The sequence below is a fragment of the Chiloscyllium plagiosum genome, unplaced genomic scaffold (assembly GCF_037043375.1).
Source record: "Chiloscyllium plagiosum isolate Xiang-an unplaced genomic scaffold, Cpla_swu_hap1 HiC_scaffold_22, whole genome shotgun sequence".
In the NCBI taxonomy this organism is placed as follows: Eukaryota; Metazoa; Chordata; class Chondrichthyes; order Orectolobiformes; family Hemiscylliidae; genus Chiloscyllium; species Chiloscyllium plagiosum.
In genome coordinates this window covers 44,325,287-44,339,553 of record NW_028270160.1, presented here as the reverse complement: position 1 = coordinate 44,339,553, position 14,267 = coordinate 44,325,287, and the positions used below count along the sequence as shown (strand labels likewise).

The 14,267-nt window shown below is 41.6% G+C and overlaps 1 protein-coding gene across 1 annotated transcript in view; it reads left to right on the top strand.

Moving 5' to 3' along the window:
* LOC148145981 (coiled-coil and C2 domain-containing protein 2A-like) overlaps positions 1–14,267 on the top strand; it is a 66,019-nt gene that overhangs the window by 33,017 nt on the left and 18,735 nt on the right. The window lies entirely within an intron of this gene.

The following is a 14,267-nucleotide window of genomic DNA, read 5'->3' as shown; positions in this document are numbered from 1 at the left end:
TGCATGTGTGGCTACTAAGGATAGCTGGTCGTGTCGTTTCGTGGCTAGTTGGTGTTCATGGATATGGATCGTTGGCTGCCTTCTTGTTTGTCCTATGTAGTGTTTTGTGCAGTCCTTGCATGGGATTTTGTACACTACGTTGGTTTTGCTCATGCTGGGTATCGGGTCCTTTGTCCTGGTGAGTTGTTGAACTGACAGCCTGACTAGGACTCATAACAGCACACAAACCAACAGCCACTCTCAGACAACAACTCACCAGGACAAAGGACCCGATACCCAGCATGAGCAAAACCAACGTAATGTACAAACCCTGCATGCTCACTGTGCTTCTCCTTGGGGTGTTAACCCACTTGCACCAAAAGTAATAGCTGTGCCATCCAATTTCATCTCCCTTAATAGTTGCCTCTTTCTTGCTCCATGAGGAAATCAGAGCTGAAAATGTGTTGCTGGAAAAGCGCAGCAGGTCAGGCAGCATCCAAGGAACAGGAGAATCGACGTTTCGGGCATAAGCCCTTCTTCAGGAAATCAGCCCACAATTGAGCAAAAAGAGTGCAGACATGCGATAAGTTGTCCAACATTTAGGTCCTGAAGGAGAGGATCTTGACTCTGACCACCCTGAGTGACTGACTGCATCTAAGCACCTGGATGAGTATTGGAGGCTATCCTTGACATACTGTGCCAGGCCCTACTAATGGAAGACTATATTCTTTGACATGCCGACAACTATGACAAGCTTCGTGGCTTTGCATCTGCACTTAATGGCATGGCAAACAGCATGACTGTGAGCCTGGTATCTTTGGCTGAGGAGCAGTGTACTAAAATGCAAAGCAATGTACGGCAAGGTGGTGTAAGATATCTTATTATGATTCTCTTTACTAACTCACTCACAAATGCGTTATGTTTACTGTACTGTGTTTCCATTCATTCATTCATAAAACCTTATTTTTGTAGTATGTTTTACTCTTAAAGATAAACTAAATTAAACATCCCTTCCTGGGCTGCTAACCCATTACTGTTTCTTTACACCTTTCAATTCTTATTAGCCCCTGCTGCAATCAGTGTTCCAACCTGTTTTTGTATCAAAGGTTACCCCAAATAAGTGTTAGTTCTGTAACCTACTCGGAACAATGCCATTGCGCAATCATGTCTCCATACATCACTTGAAACAATGGAAAGATTACAATATTAATTAGTCCTTAGTAACATCTCTTGGGACCTGAATAGGCTGGAGGATATTGAACAGATTCCTTCACCAGCATGTCCCTATAGTTTGCTGCTTTTTATCTCTTTGAAATTTCCTTATGTACTATCTATTTCAATAACACTGTACTACCTATTTCTAAATTTTATTTAGGAATACCATCTTGTACTAATGTACAGATTTATACTTTTTAAATACATATTAAATAGGTCCGCTGCCCCTTTTAGGAAACTTACTATCAAAATAGTGCTTCAGTGAAACTGCATAATGAATATGTAGGAACTGTCAAAAACTGACAATAGTAGACAAAATCTCACAATGCAGCTGTGGGAAATCAGTTTAATATTCTGTCTTTTTATTTAGTACACGTATAATTTCTCACTTATTTAGATCATATTTATCTCGTATTTCTACTAATATTGCTAACTTTAAAGACAAAAGGATTAACACCTCTTACTTATGCAAGCTCAGACCAGACAGACATTCTAATCCCATCAGGTGTAACAGTCAGCATTTAGCTAGGGCTTAAACTATCTCATGCTTCCCAGGACAGATGTCACACAAATTTGTGTACAATAGATTACAACTATGTGACATTATAATGCTAAAATTTTAATGTATGTTAAACTGTGTATAAAAGCGGCTACTGTAAAATTATGCTTTGGATTCAATCACCACCTCAAACTGTGCCAATAAAGAAGTTATTTTCGCCACTCACTGATCTTGGTTGCTATTGAACATGATCCCACTGCAGGGATGCTGTGAGAATCAAGGTAGGCTCCAAATGAGTGAATGCTAACAAGTGAACAAATCGGCATTGCAACTTGTTTCAGTCCATGAGCTGAGTGTCTTTGCTGCAGCATTACAATGATGATTGCATTTGTTCTCCAAGGTGCAACATTGAATTGCAGGACAGGCCTGTAACTGGAAAAGAAATGTGCCATGAAGTTTCTTAAAGGCTGGCACATATCAGAAGTGCATGTCCATAGATGTGAAGTGCATATGAGGCACACCCTAAGATGTTAGCACCTGATATTCAACATGGAGGTTCTTTGGAGCAAATGATGACTTGAAGTTGTTAGGTATCTGCTGTGATGTCAAGAATTGTCAAGACTTTTCAGCATCTAGTTTGTTTGTTGTGTGTGGTACAATGGAAAGCTGTACATTAATGACATAAGGTCTGCAGTTAAAAAACATACTAGCATACAATATTCAACCTTCATAGGCAATGTGCTGCCTAGAAAGATTTGCCTGGACTCCCTGATTGGACAAGATTAACAGCTCCAATCAGGGAACTCATACTCTGTGAGATCTACCTGGCAATCATTACATCTCTCCCCCTTTGAGTCCGATGATATAGGCGAGTTCATTTTTTTTTGTAGCTCCTCCTGGTTTTAGCACTCAGTCGTGTTCCTCCAACTCTGCCTCTAATGCAGGCAGCATGTCATGCACAGTAACTCATCTCTTGCCCCTGGAGCATCTCAGAAGAAATCATTTTCTTCTTCAGGTGGCAAAGTCACCGAAGTGGTGACATCTGCTGTGTCCATCTCAGATTCTGAGATACCTTCAATGCTTGATAGAAAGGGAGAGCCCATGGGTTCTGGAACAGTCAGATAGGCAGTCAAGGAGCTGGGCACATTTTGCTCCTGCAGGGCAGTCCCATGGTTCCTTCACCAAACTTCGTCCCCTGAAGTAAACTGTCTTTCTCACCTATTGGAGACTTGTGTCTGGCATTGGTGTTCTAACCTATTTTGCTCTCTCCCTCCCAGCTCCGGGAAGATCAGATTTAACCTGGTATGGCATCTTCTACCCATTAGCAACACTGCTAGAGCTATTCCTGATAGTTGCATGAGGGGTGGTCATAAACTTAAATAGGACCCTGAACAATTTAGTATCTCTTAAAGCTGTAGGCTGGTTCTTTGAGCCTGCCTTCAGAGTTTGGACTGCCCTTTCTGCCAGGACCATCAGATAATGGACAGCATGTAACTGACCTTAATTGATGAATACCATTCGACTTTAGGAAATACTCAATTCCCTGCTGGTAAGCGATGGCCTGTTATCTGTGACCAACACTTCTGGGAGTCTGTGTATTGCAAAAGATGCATGCATTTTTTCTATCATTGCCTCAATGTTTGTTGAATGAGCTCTATGCACGTCCAGCCACTTGAGTGGGTATCCACAATGACTAAGGACATTGAGCCCATGAAAGGACCTGCATTGTTGACATGTAACTATGTCCAGGCTTTACTTGCTATTCTTATAAATGTAGGTGAGCTGCTGGCAGTAATTTGCATCCTTGTTGGCACTTTGGCACTGCCCCATCAACGCAGCTATGTCCACATCCAATCCTGGCCATCTGACATAATGTCTCACCAACATCTTCATTTTGGAAATCCGTGGATGACCCCAGTGGAGTTCAGCCAATATCTGGCAGTGACCTTTGCTTAGGAGAATCACTCTTGCTCCCCACAATAATATGCCGTCCTCTCATGTGTTATGGACTCCCCGGGCCCCAAAAGGTTTCAATTCTAGTTGTGATGGCACTTTGGTTTTCCCCCATCACCACCAGCTATTTCAGTTTTGCCAGGACCAGATCTTTCTGTGTTCAAAGTCTGATACTGTCAGCTGTGGCTGGAAGTATGTCTGGAAAATTTAAAACATTACGTAATCTTCCAGTGGTGGAACTACCAGTGGTGTATCTGCCAACAGGAGACAGCTCAATGCATCCTCATTTATGATTTGGCTTCCTGGACAGTGTTCCAACTTGTAATTATGCACACTTAGTATGAGAGCCCACTGCTGAATTCAGCCTGAAGCTACGGGCGACATTGCCTTGCCCTTTAGAAAATGACCTAGCAGGAGTTTGTGGGCCATTATTATTACAAATTTATATCTGTATAAGAACTTGTGTAACTTTCTGACACCAATTATAACCACCAAACCTTCCTTCTCTATCTGGATGTATTTACGCTCTCCATTAGCCAAAGTCCTGGATGCATACACTACTGGGTGTTCCTCTCCATTGGACCACCTGTGAGCTAATATTGCCTTGATATCATACAGGGTGGCATCATATGTCAATACTATTTCTTGCTTGGGATCATGGTGTGCCAACACTTTAGAGGATGATTTCTGTTTTCTCACTTTCCTGAAAGCTGTACAGAGGAACCTTGATTATCTGAACGAGATGGGCGGGTACTATTTTGTTTGGATAATTGATTATTTGGATAATCGATTTTACTTTAAATAAGGGAAGCCATGCTGATCTAATACTGTGCCAGAGAATTTGTTTAAATCTATAATGTTAAGATATTGAGTGCAAGAAGACACAGATTTCACATGGTGAACAAAATAAAGCAATGATAACACGAGAAAACTTCTTAAAAATGCAGCAGTAGTTAGTATTTAGCAAGTAGTGGTGAAAATAGCATTAAACAAGGTCCTGAACAACTTCCACAATCACAAGAGCATTTGTCAGTCTCCGGAATGCAGTCTCATGGTAGAAAGACAGAAGCACCACCCCACACATTACGATCTCATCCATTTTTTTCATGAATGGCCCAGTAAAGTGACAAGACTGTAAAACACTTAATTTTGCAAAGGGCTGTGCAACAACCTTTACCTAAAAAATATCCAGTCGCTGATGCTTGAGTTGCTTGTGTTTGTTTGTTTTTGCCAGTGTTTTCACATCTTCTTCAGTACAGGTAATCCAAATGCACTTACCTCTTTGATGTAATGTTTTTGCGGGACCTTAAAATCTTCTTTGGATAATCCAAAGTTTGGATAATCGATATTTGGATAATCGAGGTTTCTCTGTACTTGGCTACACGACTATTTCCAAGACTGGCCCTTTTTTAAGATGTTTATGCAAAGGTACCTGGATGGGGGTCAGGTTATGTATGAATCTTCCATAATAATTCACCAGCCCAACGAACGACCTAAGCTTCATTATAGATGTGGGAGCCAGGTTACCTTTGATCACCCTCACTTTACCTTTCAACAGGTATCACCCAGTCTTGTTGATTCTGTAGACCAAGTAGGTCACTTGGGGTGCCTGGAACAAACATTTTTCTGTTCTAAGGTGTGCACCCACCTGGGAGACATGTCGAAGGACGATGGCCAAGTTCTCTAAATGCTCCTTTTTGGTCTTCCCTGTTATTAGCAAAGTGTTAACTTGCAAAATGTACTCCATCGTCCATTGAAAATCAGTGCAGGCTGACAATAATAACATTGGCAGGTTCATATATTGGTACAAAACTTTGTGTTTATTAGTGCAGCTTACTTCTGGGAATCCTCATCTAACCGCAATTGCAAGTATGCATAGCTCATGTCCAGCTTCATGAAAGATGGCCCCCCTGCCCGCTTTCTGTGGAAATCTTCAATATGAGAGACTGGGCATTTATCAGCTGCAAAAAACAATTTGCATTTGGTTAAATCTCCACAAAGGCAAATGAAACAAACTGGGCTTCACAATCAGTACATCCGGTGTTGCCCTTTCCACAAACTGGACTGGTTTGATGATTTCTTCGTTTTCTTTCCTTCTGATTTCTGCCTTTACTTTTCCTTATTAGGCAAATGGCACTGGGTGGGCCTTGCAGAATCACACAGAATCCCAACAGTGTGGAAGCAGGCCATTCTGCCATTGAGTCCACACCAACCCTCTGAACGGCATCCCACCCAGACCTACCCTATCCCTGTGACACTGCATTTCCCATTGCTAACCCAGCTAGCCAACACATCCCTGAATACTATGGGCAATTTAGCATGGCTAAACTATCTAACCTGCACATCTTTGGACTTTGGGAGGAAACCAGAGCATCCTGAGGAAACCCACACAGAATGTGCAAACTACACACATACACAGTTGCCCAAGGGTGGAAGCAAACCTGGATCTCTGGTGCTGTGAGGCATCAGTGCTAACCACTGAGCCACCATGCCCTTATTACTTCCTGGTTAACATGCAAAGTAGCCTTGTTTCCTTTGATAGTTCCTTGACCTTCTTGAAAAACTTCTGGATATTTAATTAGGACTTCACTCAGGCAGCCATTTTTGAACTGACAATTGTTGAGCTAATCTAAGTGAATCTTTCTCAACCAATTTTCAGTGAAAATCTGTGGAGAGAGAAACAGATTTGACGTTTTGAGTCCAACGTGACTCTTCTTTAGAACTAAAAGGGACTGGAAAATTCTAGTTTTAATTTTGTTGACAAAGGGAAGAAGAGCAGGAGGAACAAATAGTGAGGTTGCCTGGAGCAAAAGATAAAGGAAATGCCAATCGTGGTAGAGGTGTTGTCCAGATGCAGAGTAGAAGCTTATGGTAATATAGGTCAACTCTGCCGTCAGCATTCCTTTGCAAACAAAACAAGGTGAGGGTTAGGGTTAGTAATCACAAGGAGAACAGTGTTCATGTTATGAAGTTGTTCTTAATCCTGAGTGTTATAGAGTACCTCCATGGAAAATAAGGAGCCTGCATGAAGCTTTGCTGGAGCAATGCAGTAAGACTAGGACAGAAGTGCTAGCATGAGAGTTAGACAGTGTACTTAAATGAAAAGCAACTGGATAGTAAGTGTCATTTTACAGAGAGAGGGAAGGTATTCAGCAAAGTGATCACCTAATCTACGTGATGTAGAGAAGATTGTATTGTGAGCAGTGAATATAGTTGACTAGTTTGAAAGAGGTACCCTGTAGGAGTAAATTGCTTTTTGACCCGCACAGTGTGTTTTGGGCTTTGGCAGTGAGGAGTGAGGAGGTTAAAATGCAAGTGTTACATTTTTGTAATTGCATGAAAAGGTACGATTGGAGGTGGCAGGTCTGGGGGGGGGAGCTGTGGGGATATGTTAAGAGTGATGGGACAAGTGCCTTCTTTGGAAATAAAAACAGAAGTTGCTGGAAAAGATCAGCAGGTTTGAGAAGAGAAATCAAAGTTGATGTTTCGGGTCTGGTGACCGTTCCTCAGAACTCAGACCTTTGGAAGGCTGACAAGGGACTGCAGGAGAAGATGTGTTTTGTTGTGGCATCTTGCCATAGCAGGTAGAAATGGCAGAGGATGATCCTTTGAATGTAGACCATGACAAGGCAGAAAGTAAACACAAGTGCACCTTTATTGTTGTTCTTGAAGAAAGATGCAAGGGTAAGGACAGACCTGCATGAAATGGGTTGGGCACACCTGAGGGCCCTGTCAACACTGGTAGTTGAGAGTTCATCAGTTGAGGAAAATGGAAGATAAGTTGGAAGCACCTCTGTGCAATGTGACATCATTGGAAAAGAAGTAACAGAGATAGAGAACCTCGAAGAATGGATGGAGTCCTTACAGGAGGTAGGATGTGAGGAAATGTAGTCAAGGTAACAATGGAAGTTAGTGGGTTTGTGATAGATATTGGTGGAAAGCCTAGGTCCAGAAATGGAGACAGAGTAATCAAGACAGGGAAGTGAAGAGTCAGAGAAGTAGGTGAGATGAAGATGGAAAATGGATTTTTTTTTCCAGTTTCAGACCTGAGTAGGAAGCTGCACAGATGACACTTTCGGCTTACTGGAAGAGTAGTTTTGCGAAGGTCCTTGAATAGGACTGCAACAAGGAATGTTCCATTTACCCCATAAAGAGACAGGCATATCTTAAACCTGTCCTGGTAGCCAGAATCACACCTTTTATTTGGAGATGTGAGATGAGTTAAAGGAGAAATTATTCAAAATGCAGAGGATTTGAGTCAGTGAAGGAGACTGGTGGTAGATAGGGACTGTTTCATAGAAGAAACAGAGAGCCTTCAGAACATTCTGATGGAGATGAACGTGTAGAAAGATTGTTTGTTCATGGTAGTGAGAAGGTGGCTGCACCTAGGAAACTGGAAATTATGGAATGACATGAAGTATGTAACAGTATGTTTATTGTTTAAGTCCAAAGAAACTAACCCAGCTGAAAGCAAATATCCAATACATTTTAGAAAATCACCTAATTGAATCCAGTCAAAGTAGCTGGAGTTCTCTAGTTGTCTTCATGTCTAAGCCTGATGATACAATCAGATTCTTCTTAGCTCATGTAAGGGTCAATGCAGTACTTACAGTGATTCCTAACCAATTCTTTACTTGGAAGATTGTATTGACAGAGTTTGCAGTGCCAGATTTCAAACGAAAATAGATTTGATAAAGGCACTGGCAGGTTCCTTTAATGCCCTCAGCCCAAGGAATATCAGCCTTTAGTGTACCAGCCAGACTTTTCTAATGCCAAGAGGTGTCATTTCGGCTAAAAGAAATGTTCCAGTCACTTTCCAGAAACTGACTAGTCAAATGGTAGCCTGTGTTCCTTATTATATAGTTTATTTTGATAATATTCTGATATGCAATGGCACTTGAAATCATAACTATGAACAATTAGAAGCTCAACTTAGAAAATTGCCATTTCAGCTGAGTTAGCAATATGCCTTGTTAAAAGTGAGTTTGCAAAAACATAGATATCTTACCTATATCATGTTGTAAGACAGTGACAAGTGCTACCAAAACAGCATAAGTGCAACCTTTTGGAATGTAATGGAATTTGATGCCCCTAAAATTAAATGAGAAATCAAGGATTATTTGGAAGAGTGGAATTGGTTTGTATCACAAATTTTATGAAATCTTAGCACAACAGCTGTTGTAGTGATGGATTCGTTCCAAATAAAAGCAGTTACAGTGGTCAGGAGAGTGTCAGGCATCCTTTGAGAAGTTTTTTTTTACTTATTCATTTCATGGGACGTGGGCATCGATGGCTGGGCCAACATTTATTGCCCATCCCTATTTGCCCTTGAGAAGGTGGTAGTGAGCTGCCTTCTTGCTGTGGGTTGACCCATAATATCATTAGGGAGGGAATTCCAGGATTTTGACCCAGCAACAGTGAAGAAATAGTGATATATTTCCAAGTCCGGATGATGAGTGGCTTGGAGGGGAACTTGAAGATAGCGGTCATCCTATCTATCGGCTGCCCTTGTCCTTCTAGATGGCTGGCATTAAGTTGAAGCTTAACTTGAAATTAATCTTGACCAATGAACCAATGAACCAATGTTGGGTCCCCCTACTTTCATTAAATCCTTCTAAGTAACAAGAAGATGAGTCAGACATAGATGGATTCCCTACTGTGCAGATAGAGGTCATTTGGCCCATTAAGTTTGCACTGACCCTCTAAAGAGCATCCTTCCCAGTCTCACCGAACCATTCCCTTAACCCCATTTTTATTATGGCTAATCCACCAAGCCAGTACATCTTTGGACCATGGGAGGAAACCAAAGCACTCAGTGTGAACCCATGCAGACACAGGGAAAATGTACAAACTCCACGCAGACAGTGATCCAAGGCTGAGATTCAACCAGGCCCCTGGTGCTGTGAGACAGTAGTGCTAACCACCATACCACCCATTGGGATTATTTTCCAAAAAGCTAAATCAATACCAGAAGAGATATTCCACAATGGAAAAAGAAATCATGAAATTGTAATTGGCTCTTAAACACATACACAGGGAATCACAGGTATCCACTGATCATACCTGCTATCTGATGTGAAAAAGTTCAAAAGTCAGAATCTCACTAGTGATATCAAGAATTAACTTCAGTTGAATTATTTAAGTACCAAAAAGATACCCATGGCAGTTGCCATAGACTACCAGACCACAGGTGGTTGTCTCATTAGAGAGAGAGATGAGTGAATGAATAAATGAATGAATGAATGATTTCTTATCATATATATGTCTCAGAGATACAATGAAAAGTGTTTTGTTACCATAGTACAGTGCCATTTTGAGTTAAAGAATAAAAAGAAATTATTTAAATAAGAGTTCATATTCTGTTCAAATTGGTGACTCAAACACAGCTTCAGGACTTCTGCAAGGTTTATACAAAATGTTCCAGTTCTCAAGTTGTCCTGTTCTGGGAACAGCAATGCTGACGCCAATGCCCCAGGAGACGCTGACTCTGCTGCCACCCCCTGCCTCATCAACAGTGCCAAGAGTCCAGGCTCTGGACCTTCCACCACCAGTAGTTCCTGCTGCGGGCACTGCCACTGCCCAGAGTCCAGAATCCATGCCTATTGCCACCAGGAATTCAGGCTTTGGGCACTGCCACCGCTACCAGGGGTCCTGATCCATGCCGCTAATACTGCAGCCATTGCCCCCTGACACTGGGCCAGCCTTGTAGATGAAGAAGAAAGGAAGAAGAAAAAGAAAAAGACTAACAGTACATAGAGAAAATGATGCTGTCAGCCTGGAAACAAATGGACTCCAATAAATCTCAACCTACCTACCATGCTGGCACTATTTTGGATAATAGTAGTGGTTTAATCTTTGGGTCACCAGTCTTAGTTGAGGTGAGAGATTGAAAAGGTGAGACCTTCATAGTAACTGTAGCTGGTGTTGGAATTGAATTCATATTGCCATCAAACCAACACACCTAACCGACACCCATAGCTAAGGTAATGATATAGCATACATGAGAATGAGTGTGTTAACTATGTCTTTATTTTTGTGCTTGTCTACACTTTGGGATGGATTGCATTTGAAGATAGAATTTAATTTATTTCAAGTTTGGAGATTATGGTGCATTCATATTTAATCTTTTCTGTGGGCTTCAGTTTGAAGTGTTGTGCTTGATTTGATATTTCTTTAAGAGGCCAATGAAAGCACAGTGGAATGTCTTTAAAAGAGGGCATTTGTTGAAAGCCACATATGTTGTGTTATGCCCAGTCTCAGGTAAAAGTGCCCTGATTTATTGATGCTGGTCAGGACATCTCCAAATTGTTATACTTCTGGGTGATGAGGGAAGAACTGACTGCCCTTCTTTACTCAATCTCCCTTTTGCTTGGGTTGGACGCAATAGGTTTAGCACAGGGGATCCCTTCTCTTATGGATATCTTACCCAGGTCCATTGTATTTATGTTCTCAAAGAAGAGAATTTAACTAGGCTTTTTTGGATAAACTAAAGAGTAGCTTATGAATTACTAAAATTATAAAAATTATAAAACACAGCACACATCTATAAGATTAAAAATGAAAAGTTAGAAAAAAGATAAATTACTCAGTTTTTGGCTTGACTGCGATCAGTTAATGGTGGAATATTATGGCTGTTAATTTGGTTGGTGCTGTTAGCACTGAGCTTGGTCTTCAGATTCTTTATTTTGCAAATTAGCTGAATAAAGTTTTGCTGTTTCCTTTTAGATAGTGGATTTGTTGGCTTGTGACTTGTATCCAACAATTTTAATGAGAGAGAGAGAGAGAGAGAGACTTTTTTTTAACTTGCCATGAATGTTCTTCAGCTTTGACCTTTGCAGGGGCGGGGGACCCAGGGTGATAATGAGGAAAGAGATCAATCTGGGACTGGTACAGTTGAGAACAGAAGCGAGTCAAACAATCAGGGCAGGCAGGGACAACTAGGACTAATAAATTAAACTGCATTTCTTTTAATGCAAGGAGGAGAAAGTGAGGACTGCAGATGCTGGAGATCAGAGCTGAAAATGTGTTGCTGGAAAAGCGCAGCAGGTCAGGCAGCATCCAAGGAACAGGAGAATCGACGTTTCGGGCATAAGCCCTTCTTCAGGAAGGGCTTTTAATGCAAGGAGCCTAGCACTCAGCAATCCAAAGACGTTTTACAAATACATTAAGGACAAAAGGGTAACTATGGCGAGAATAAGGCCCCTCAAAGATCAGCAGGGCGGCCTTTGGGTGGAGCCGCAGAAAATTGGGGAGATACTAAATGAGTATTTTGCACCAGTATTTACGATGGAAAAGGATATGGAAGATATAGACTGTAGGGAAATAGATGGTGACACTTTGGAAAATGTCCAGATTACAGAGGAAGAATTGCTGGATGTCTTGAAACGGGTAAAGGCAGATAAATCCCCAGGACCTGATCAGGTGTATCCTGAAACTCTGTGGAAAGCTAGAGAAGTGATTGCTAGGCCTCTTGCTGAGATATTTGCACCATTGATAGTCACAGGTGAGGTGCCGGAAGACTGGAGGTTGGTTAACGTGGTGCCACTGTTAAGAAGGGTGGTAAGGACAAGCCAAGGAACCATAGACCAGTGAGTCTGACGTCAGTGGTGGGCAAGTTGTTGGAAGGAATCCTGAGGGACAGGATGTACATGTATTTGGAAAGGCAAAAACTGGGGATTAGGGATAGTCAACATGGCTTTGTGCGTGGGAAATCATGTCTCACAAACTTGATTGAGTTTTTTGAGGAAGTAACAAAGAGGATTGATGAGGGCAAAGCGGTAGATGTGATCTAAATGGACTTCAGTAAGGCTTTCGACAAGGTTCCCCATGGGAGACTGGTTAGCAAGGTTGGATCTCATGGAATACAGGGAGAACTAGCCATTTGGATACAGAACTGGCTCATGGTAGAAGACAGATGGTGGTGGTGGAGGGTTGTTTTTCAGACTCGAGGTCTGTAACCAGTGGAATGCCACAAGCATCAGTGCTTGCTCCTCTACTTTTTGTCATGTACTTAAATGATTTGGATGCGAGCATAAAAGGTACAGTTAGTAAGTTTGCAGATGACACCAAAATTGGAGATGTAGTGGACAGTGAAGAGGGTTACCTCAGATTATAACAGGATCTTGACCAGATGGGCCAATCGGCTGAGAAGTGTCAGATGGATTTTAATTCAGATAAATGCGAGGTGCTGCATTTTGGGAAAGCAAATCTTAGCAGGACTTATACACTTAATGGTAAGGTCCTAGGGAATGTTGCTGAACAAAGAGATCTTGGAGTGCAAGTTCATAGCGCCTTGAAAGTGGAGTCACAGGTAGATAGGATAATGAAGAATGCTTTTGGTATGCTTTCCTTTATTGGTCAGAGTATTGAATACAGGAGTTGCGAAGTTATATTGTGGCTGTACAGGACATTGGTTAGGCCACTGTTAGAATATTGCGTGCAATTCTGGTCTCCTTCCTATCGGAAAGACGTTGTGAAACTTGAAAGGGTTCAGAAAAGATTTACAAATATGTTGCCAGGGTTGGAGGATTTGAGCTATAGGGAGAGGCTGAACAGGCTGGGGCTGTTTTCCTTGGAGCGTCGGAGGCTGAGGGGTGACCTTATAGAGGTTTCCAAAATTATGAGGGGCATGGATAGGGTGAATAGGCAAAGTCTTTTCCCTCGGGTAAAGGAGTCCAGAACTAGAGGGTATAGGTTTAGGGTGAGAGGGGAAAGATATAAAAGAGACTGCGGGGCAACTTTTTCACACAGAGAGTGGTATGTGTATGGAATGAGCTGCCAGAGAAAGTGGTGGAGGCTGGTACAATTGCAACATTTAAAAGGCATTTGGGTGTATATATGAATAGGAAGGGTTTGGAGGTATATGGGCCGGGTGTTGGTGGGTGGGACTAGATTGGGTTGGGATATCTGGTTGGCATGGATGGGTTGGACCGAAGGGTCTGTTTCCATGCTGTACATCTCTTTGACTCTATATATTTTGCCAAGAATTAGTTTCTTATATGTCTTGTCCATATAGGGAATATAGATCATCGGAAATAGTTTCTGCTAAGGTGGTAAAGGCTGCCATTGTTTCTGTAACCACAGGATTACAGTTCCACCTTTGTATTGCAGCTCTTCCTTTAAAGTGTCTCTATCTGAAGTTCCTTGACAACCTTGAGATGTGGTTTTCCATGCTCTCTTGGGACTGAGAAGATTCCACTCAGAAATGTTTTAGATAGTCACAGACTTACATCCTTATTTATATTTGAATTTAGAATCCAAGCCATTTTTAGTTTGCATGTCCTTTTTAATATTTTTTAAATTTAAAAAAAAACTGTCTTACTTAAATAGTTAACGTGTCCATAAATAATTTGGCACTATAATCAGTTATCATGACACTTGTCATAACTGTTTGTTTACTACAGACATCTGCCCACCTTTACAAATATCAGGTTCCAATGTCTCCTTTGATATTGTTTTGGTTTTTGATTCATAGCTAGCTTGGGGACAGAAAAGTGCTTCCTAATCCAGCTCTCCTTTTTTCTGGAAAATCTCTTGTTGTTGGTCCAGAGTGGTAGCTGGAGGCTTGGTCCCAATTGAAACTTGATTGTTGTGATTCCGCTACAAGCTGCATTGGCAAATA